An 8,604-nucleotide genomic window follows, 5' to 3' on the forward strand; every position below is an offset into this window, starting at 1 on the left:
CATTCTAAATACTTTTTAGCATCATTAGCACCCGCAAAAGATGGTATAGTAAATTTAACCTTAGCAAATGGATCATTATTAACATATGGATTATGTTGATGAAAATTATTACCTCTCATACCTTGATGGTTGAAGTTCAATCGATTCCATTGTCGTGCATCAAAGACGTATTATTCTTGCCTCAAAATTTTATCTTATGCGACAGACTTCTCTTGCTCATGGGCTGCGCCATGAGGATCCACACGTCTATGGTTTGGTGGCTGACTAACCACTCGATCAAAGCATGTATTGAGCATGGAAATACTATCATTAAGTCGTTGCAATGTAGTGTTTGTCCCCGCAAGATTCTTATCGATATTGTCATTAATAGATTATCGATGATCATTCAACATCATTATGAGTTCTTCCCTCAAAACACACTCCTATGCATCCAATGCTTCTCCTGCCATGGTTAGTTGAAGATAGAAAATAATGAAAGATAAATTATCTCTATCGACTACTAGGTGGTGAAGGTGGAGTCACACACTATTAAATATCTTACCACGCTCTTCCAAGTGTTCTTACCAATCACCGCAGCTGGTACAACCGGTGGCTGGTTCGTGATACCTTATCGGGTATGAGTGAGGTAGTTGCAAGGGAAGATACCATTCTGATCGAGAGAATGTGTAGCTTGGACATGCAAGATTTAATAGCAAGGAATAGCAATTGATGAAATCAGATTAGCAAAGCTGAATAAAAGTCCACAATACTCGTCACAGTTGCTGACCCGAACACGATCCTAAAGCTCTAGCAAACCGAAAACTATATCAGACACAAGCACAATGGAACAAAATTCGCAATGCAAACTGATTCTCTTTCTTTCTTTCTCCAATTTTTTCTTTTTGTACTCCTCTTTTTTTCACTCTTTGCTTTTTTTTTGGCACTCTTTGCTTCTTGCTTGCTTTTCTTTTCTCTCTTTTTTCTTTTCTTTTTTTTGCGAATGTGACAGAAACTCAAAACTCTTTTACTACCTTTTCTAAGACTAGTGAGGTACGTGGGTCATGAACTTTTTTCGGAGAGTGATGAGGACATCACTCCCTCGGATACATACAATGATCTTCCATTGAACTTTCAAGGTCCAATCACAAGAGCTCGCGCACGACAATTAAATTTAGAGGTGAGCTCGTTCCTAAGCAACTCTTTATATAATTTTGAGAATAGATTACTACCTAATGATTATGCGTTGCTTAGGAATCATGGAGAGGACAAGGAGACACATAGAGGAAGGCTTGGAGGCGTGGAGGAGCAGCTAGGACGTCCAACAACAGCAGGAGGTCCAGTCCAACTCGAGTCCGAATCAGCCTCGACCTCCAGGATCAGCGAGCAGTAAAACGGACTCCCAGGACGCATCCAGACTCCGTTTTCGACGATTCACATATGGTTGGAAAGATAATTTCATAAGGAAACCAATGGCGTTGGTTTGAGGTCCAAATTCCTTCTGAGTCAACGGGAAACGTCGAAACAAGCCAGCGTCCAGAATCTGTCCCGGTGCTGCGTCACCGTTTTTGGTCCGTTGGGCCGTGTATCGTCGTTGAGCCCATTAGGGGGGCGTGACCAGGGGGTGTGATGACCCTAGACCCTTATTATCAGCCGCCGCCGCTCTCATTAGGGCGGGTTTTGCTTAGATTATTCTGTCAAGAACAGTTTCGCCGTTTCATCGGTTTGTCAGACCCCAACTCGTGAGATTAATCATTCATCTGCAATTTGGTTGCATTCTTCCTTGTTCTTGCTTGTGTTCTTTGATTCGCAGGCAAGGACTTTAGCCTTCTTGGCGAGGTCAACCGTGCAACGCCGGTTGATAACCAGAGGAGACGTGGTGCTGCGATTGCGGGGTTTCGGATCGTGTTGTTCGGAAGCCGGATCGACTTGTGTCTCGTTTCCACCAAATCGAGAGTTACCAGAACCTTTCGGAAGATCGGGAACCCTTGTTCATATTAGAGAGCAGGGGTATAAAGGTAATAAAAAGAAGGTGGGCGAATCCGACTAAGTGATCACGGCGACTAGATGGTCGGACCCCGAGTGGGTTGTCGGAGTGACTGGTCGGAACCCGAGTGACTGGTTAGAACCCGAGTGAGTGGTCGGATTGATTGGTTGGATCCCGAGTGGGGACACAAACTCGGCTTTAGGAGACTAGAGCAAGCCGAGTTATTCGACGACTAAATTAGCAAAGACTCGACACTAGAAACTAGAACACGATGACTCGACCAGCAACAAAGACACCAACGATGGATTCAAACTCAACAACCTGAAAGCTGAAAACAAAATTGCAAAAGACTCAAAGTGGTTTGGACAACAGAAGAACTAAAACTTTTTTTGTGGAGCAATTTTTTGGACTCTAGGTAATAGAACTCGACGAAACAAAAGAGGGTAGCTAAGATTTTCTAACGGGCAACTGAGGCTCTAATACCACTTTATGCGCGTTTGTTTGATCTTTTGAAGGTAATATGATAAGTCGATTGGTGGAGTTTTAACATTGATGATCCAAAGGCTCTGACCAGAATAGATCGATAACTATCGCAACCACTACACCACTACTCTGTAGTTATCAACCATGTCAAAACGTGGCTGACCTCGCTAACGCCAAGAAGGCTTTTTCCTGCAAGTGAATCAAGAACACAAGTAAGAATATGTAGATACAATCTGAATATTGCTAATTAACAATGAAGCACTCGAGTTGGGATTCAACAAACTGATAAACAGTGAAACTGTCTAAAACAGAATAATCTAAGCTAAATCCGAACATAAACTACGACGGCTACTATGTATATATAGGGGGACATGAATAGGTCGACCTAGAGTTGTGCAGCAGTGGAAAGAGGCATGCATAACTTGGACTCCGACTCCGACACTATTACAAGATCCGATAGGGTCTAAAACGGTGATGCAACATCTTATTCCTTCAACTCTTACTACACTATAAGGAATATTTGGTCGGGCATAGATCCATTAAAAAGGGTTCATCATAAGCTTTCCAGCAAGTTCAAGAACGTCTCAATTGGACTCTCTATGCGAGAGTTATGCATGTTTTATTGACGTGGTGTCCAGGGACTCGACCATGACAACAACCACGACTTTGATCACGACCACGACTTCGACCACGACCACGATTAGAGCTCAGCCTCGAGTCCGAGTAGACTTGACCTTCGATAGGTGACGTTCGGGTATGGTTGTGGTGCTTCTCCCACATTCCTAAGTAATAAAATATCGCAAGAATTTAGTAGTAATTCATCCAAGAAAATATAAACAATGAGAAACGAGTTCACCCGGTGATCTAATTGTCGTGCACGTACTCTTGTAATTAAATTTTGTATGATTTGAGAAATATTAATAGTATTGATCGTATTTTAAGGAGCCATGAGCTCATCATCTCGTGAGAAGGATGAGCTCTCAGAGGAGCAGTTGGTGCGGGTAGGCTGCATCATTGCCGGGTTTGACCGCTTCACCGCGAGTAGAAACCTAGTGCCCAACATCGTCTATTCATCGTTGTTGTTCCAGTTTCTTTCAAGCAAACTAAGTTAGAGCTATTATTGATCAATTTTCTTTTCATCAGATCGTAGAGTTTGAGTTTGATTTGGGGTATTTGCAATCCATCTGAATTAATAGCAAAATTTAAGGTTCAGGTTCAAGTTTTCATTTAACAACTAACACATCTTGACTGTGATTTTTGAATTTTTTTTATTTGAGCACATGTGCTAGACTAGCAGTTGCATGACACCGTGGGTGTAGGAGCAGAGCAGCTGGCCTTGATTGAGATGAACGGAAGTATTGCTAGCAGGTGGTAACCATTAATATTTAAACTATAAACAAGCCATCACATTTGATTTCAGATTTTAGTCTACACTCTGCAGACAAACTAGAAAAGCACTTCTACAGAGAACTTAAGGAAAGTCAATCAAGTTAATATTTATTAGTTTTTCTTATAGGATCCTAATAAAATATAGATAAGTGAAATTTAGGGAGTGAGATTTAAAAAATTGGTTAGAGCCTATAGAGAAATAGATAGAAAATCTTTAAGAGAGGCTCCCTATATAGAATTATAGTGAGCGAGATTAGAAAATCGGTTAGAAATGCTCTAATAAATGCAAAGAATGAAGTAAAGCCTATTTCGGTGATACTCCGTATCACTTAAGAAATATTGCCTCTGTTTAAGAATGTAAGATGCATTTTGTTTTTAAAAAATTATCAAAAGTAAATATTAACCGTTAATTTATCTTATAATATATTATTAGTTGTTATAAAATCAACATCACAGTAAAAAATACTTTAAAATATAAATCTATTGAAACAAATTTTGTATACCAAATATGTATATAATTTAACTAATTGCCAGTCAAAAATTATAAAATTTGACTTTTTCAAAATAAAATGTCTTCTATCTTTAAACGGATAGAGTACTGCGCTATTTCAATCATGTATATCATGGTCGTGTGATGAAGTTAGTCTAGTGCTGGAACATGTAATAATTAACGGTTTGATGCCTCCTTGGAGGTTGAGGCCACGATCTTTATTATTCCATTATCTAGAAAATGAGTAAAATGCAGCGATCTACCTAAGGGAAACACGAGCCCATGTGACGGCCGTGGTCGTGAGCTCAGGGTGTTAGGTTTCTATGGTGGCATGGCGCTCCCGGTCGTGTCCCCTGGTCCTTGCCGCTTGCTGGCTTACTTTCGGGGACTCGGGGTTGCCTGACACTGACGCGGGTGCATTGCCATCCAAAAAACTGCGGTGCGCGATGGTGGGGGTGGCTGCCCGGAGTCCACGAACTCCACGCCGGGGCACGATCTGTGGACCATAGGGTGCAAGTGGAGTGCAGATGTTGGATACGAGGTTTTCGCAGTCACCGATTGTGTTTGGTTGGGACCGTTCTAATTCGCGGACGCGCGTGTAGGGCTCCGTGCGAACTATCTCCGACAGCAACCGTAAAAAAAGCGCGTCGTTCATGCTCGCGCCTGGGTGACTCGTCCGTTTGGAACGGAACCTTCCGTTTGGGCCACACTCGGTGTGGGATCTCCTGTTTAGGAATTATATATACACACACACACGAAGGTATCGTCCGTTGAACGGGCGACGATAGGGTTAACTTCGTATATTTATTTTTTAATAGAATTTGTATTCAGTAAATTAAAAAATATTACATATTAATTCTTGTTTTTTATTTGTTCATCAAATAGCCCTCGAGGAGAAGGATAATGAGTCTATGTTGCATCGAGTTTTTAATAGACTTCGGGTGGAAAGTGACCTTCGTATAATTATCGCATCAAATAGACATTGGATCGAGGCAACACATGACCCCATTTTTTGTTTGATGTGATAATCAAGACATAGAGTTGAGCTGTAGCATCAGAGATATACTTGACATGACCCCTGACCCATTGCTCAATGACTGAATCAAGTGGAAAGTGAAGCATAAGCACTCATATTATGAAATGTAGCCTCCAACTCTTGGACTGATGTGATAATCAAAACAGAGTGAAGCAGAAGCATAAAAAATATATGATGTAGCCCCTGAATTTTTGTTTGATGCGATAATCAAGACAGAGAGTAGAGCGTAAGCATCAACACATTACTTTTGACCATATGCTCGAAGGATCCAGCCCCCGGTTACACAGCTATAATTGTGTCATAGTCATCAAGTGAATTCAAACTGCTAGGTAGGTGAACATTAAAAATCCACTCCTGTCTGTGCTCGTTTTCACTGCAACTCCTGATTTGACATCCCTTTGTGCCAAGATTGGACGTGCCATAATGTTTCGACGATGTCTCGACTTCTGCCGAACTCATCAACATGTGAAAGCCATGCAATAGAAGCGTCCTAAAAAAGGCTATCAGATCTTGACGGTCCCATTTCTACAGTACGACCCACTCCCATGACTATAAATAGGGGGATGCGAGGATGTTTGTTCTTCATCCCCATCTCTTTCCATTTGTTCCCATGCATTGCTTGTTAGAGCTCATAGTTCCTAAGATCATGGCCTCCATTCCACCATTGTCTCCCGAACAAAGCCAAGAAATCAAAGAAGAAATACCTTCCTCCCCAGAGCCTCTCACCATGGTTCCTCCGGGAACCATCATCATCTTCTCTGAGGAAGAGTCAGAGGGAGAAGGGGATGGAGAAGGGGATGAAGATGGATCTGAAGATGGTGGTGATCTTGATGAGATCATCAACCAAGCCACTGTGAGATCTTTGGCGATGGAGCTCCTGAGCCTCTGGTGGTGAAGAAAGTGTAGTCCCCATCTCCGTCGACAATTGTTAGATCGCCTCCGCATCCTGCAGAGGGTCCTTCGACCTTGCCGGTGCTGGTCAGTAGCTTCAGTGGGGATAGAGTCTTCACCTCTGCCACTCTCCCTAGTCCTTACGCTGGTCGGTTGTCGGTCCCCGGGCAATCAACTGCCGCCCTAAGGAGGAACATAAGAGGTTCCTCAACTCGGTCGAGGGAAAGTACGCCCTTCCATGTTTGCAAGATTTAGGTGAATCCTTTCTGTCAACTTTGCACTAGCCATGCATTCCAGAAGGAAAAGAAAAAATGTAATCGAGTAGTTAATCGATTCAAATGTAATTGACCTACCTTCAAGTTACCTTGTCTATGAATGAAACCGTTGGAGTTGATCGATATGCCATGAGTTCTTGAGTATCTTGTCGTTTGGAGTAGATAGTCGCATTGATCCAGATCAAATGACTTCAACTACTATGTAGGGCTCTTCTTACTTAAGTGATAACTTATGGTGCTGAGCCTATTTCTGCGCCTTTCGTAAAACAAAGCCCCCCAACAGCGAGTTTCCTGGGATGGACTTTTTGACTATGGTATCATGCAACACTTATTGATACTTAGCTGCTCGAATGGATGCTCGATCATGATACTCCTCGAGTAAATTGATATCGCCCGCTCGCAATTGCTCTTTCCCTTCTTCTGAGTATCCTTCCACTTGTGGTAATTCATACTTCAACTCGGTCAGGAACATTGCTTCTACTCCATAGACTAAGAAGAATGGAGTTTCATCGGTAGCCCTGTTAGTCGAGGTGCATACGGTCCATAGTACCAAGGAAAGTTCTTTCTCCCAGCATTTCGAGTATTCTTTCAACCCGTCGAAGACCCGAGTCTTACTACCCTGCAAGACTATACCATTTGCATGTTCCACCTAACCGCTGCTCTGAGAGTGAGCTACTAAAGCGAAATAGTTTTTAATGCCGAATCTTCGCAGAACGCAATAAAGGTCCCACTTTTGAACCGTCTACTATTATATGTAATTACATAATGCAGAATGTCATATCGAGTAATTATGTTCCTCATGAACTTCTTGACCACTTTTGTGGTGATTTTTCCTACGGTTTCGGCCTCGATCCACTTAGTGAACGTTTTAGTCACAATAGGAACTTACAACCGACTTGGGCCCTTGGAAACGGTCCCAGGATATGCAAGCACCAGATGGAGAAAGGCCAAGAAAGAGGAATTGTTTGCAAAGCTTGGGATGGTTGAGTGATCTGTCTTCCAAAAAATTGGTAGCTCTCGTACTTTTTGACCAACTTGGAAGCATCTTGGAGGGCAGTCGGCTAATAGAATCCTTGGCGGAAAGCTTTTTCGACCAAAGTGCGATATGACGCATGATTACCACACATGCCTTCATGGATATCGAGCAATATTTTATTGTCCTCTTCTTGAGTGATGTATTTCATCAAGATTATGTTACTCTCCTTTCGGAAGAGTTTACCGTCTATTAGAGTGTATATCTTAGACTTATGATCAATGTTCTCTATAGATGTATCATCGTCAGGTATCTCTCGACCTTTGAGATAAGCTCGAAATTGAGTCATCCAAGTCAGCTCATGTTCAAATAGTGCAGCTTACGTGTCTGGGTTTTCTACCTCACTGACCTGACCAGGCTGCTGGTTAAGTTGGGCATCATCCGTACATCGAACTATCGAGATAGATGATTTGAGGAGTTTCAAAGACACCCACGAGCACTGGTGCTCGAGAAGGAGTGAGTCTAGCAAGTTCATTTGCATCAAAGTTGTCACTCCTTTTAATGTGCGTTACTTCTAGCCCTTTGAACTTTTCTTCGAGCTTTCACACCTCGTTCAGATAAGCTGTCATGTTGTCATCCGAGCACTGGTACTATTTTTGCACTTGGTTTACGACTCGCTGTGAGTCCCCTTTCATAAATAGTCACATAATTCCAAGTGACGCAACTATATGGAGCTCGTTTATCAGTCTCTCGTATTCTGCAACATTGTTGGAAGCTCTAAAATCTAATTGAACAACATACCTGAGTTTGTCACCCATTAGAGATTTGAGTACAATGCCAGCCCCCGAGCCCTACAACGTGAGTGATCCATCAAAGAAGAGTGTCATGTGGTTCTCGACCACACTTGGCTTTGTTTCTTCTATGCTTGTCCATTTGGCAACGAATCCCGTTAGTACTCCTGACTTAACGCTTGTTCACAGTGCATAGTGTACGTCGAACTCATTGAGCTCAACCGCCCATTGCGCGATTCATAAAGTAACCTCCCTGTTGCGTATGACATCCTTTAGCAGATATGTTGTCACAATAGTGACCTCGTGCGTCTAG

Source organism: Phragmites australis, chromosome 3 (assembly GCF_958298935.1).
Source record: "Phragmites australis chromosome 3, lpPhrAust1.1, whole genome shotgun sequence".
Lineage (NCBI taxonomy): Eukaryota > Viridiplantae > Streptophyta > Magnoliopsida > Poales > Poaceae > Phragmites > Phragmites australis.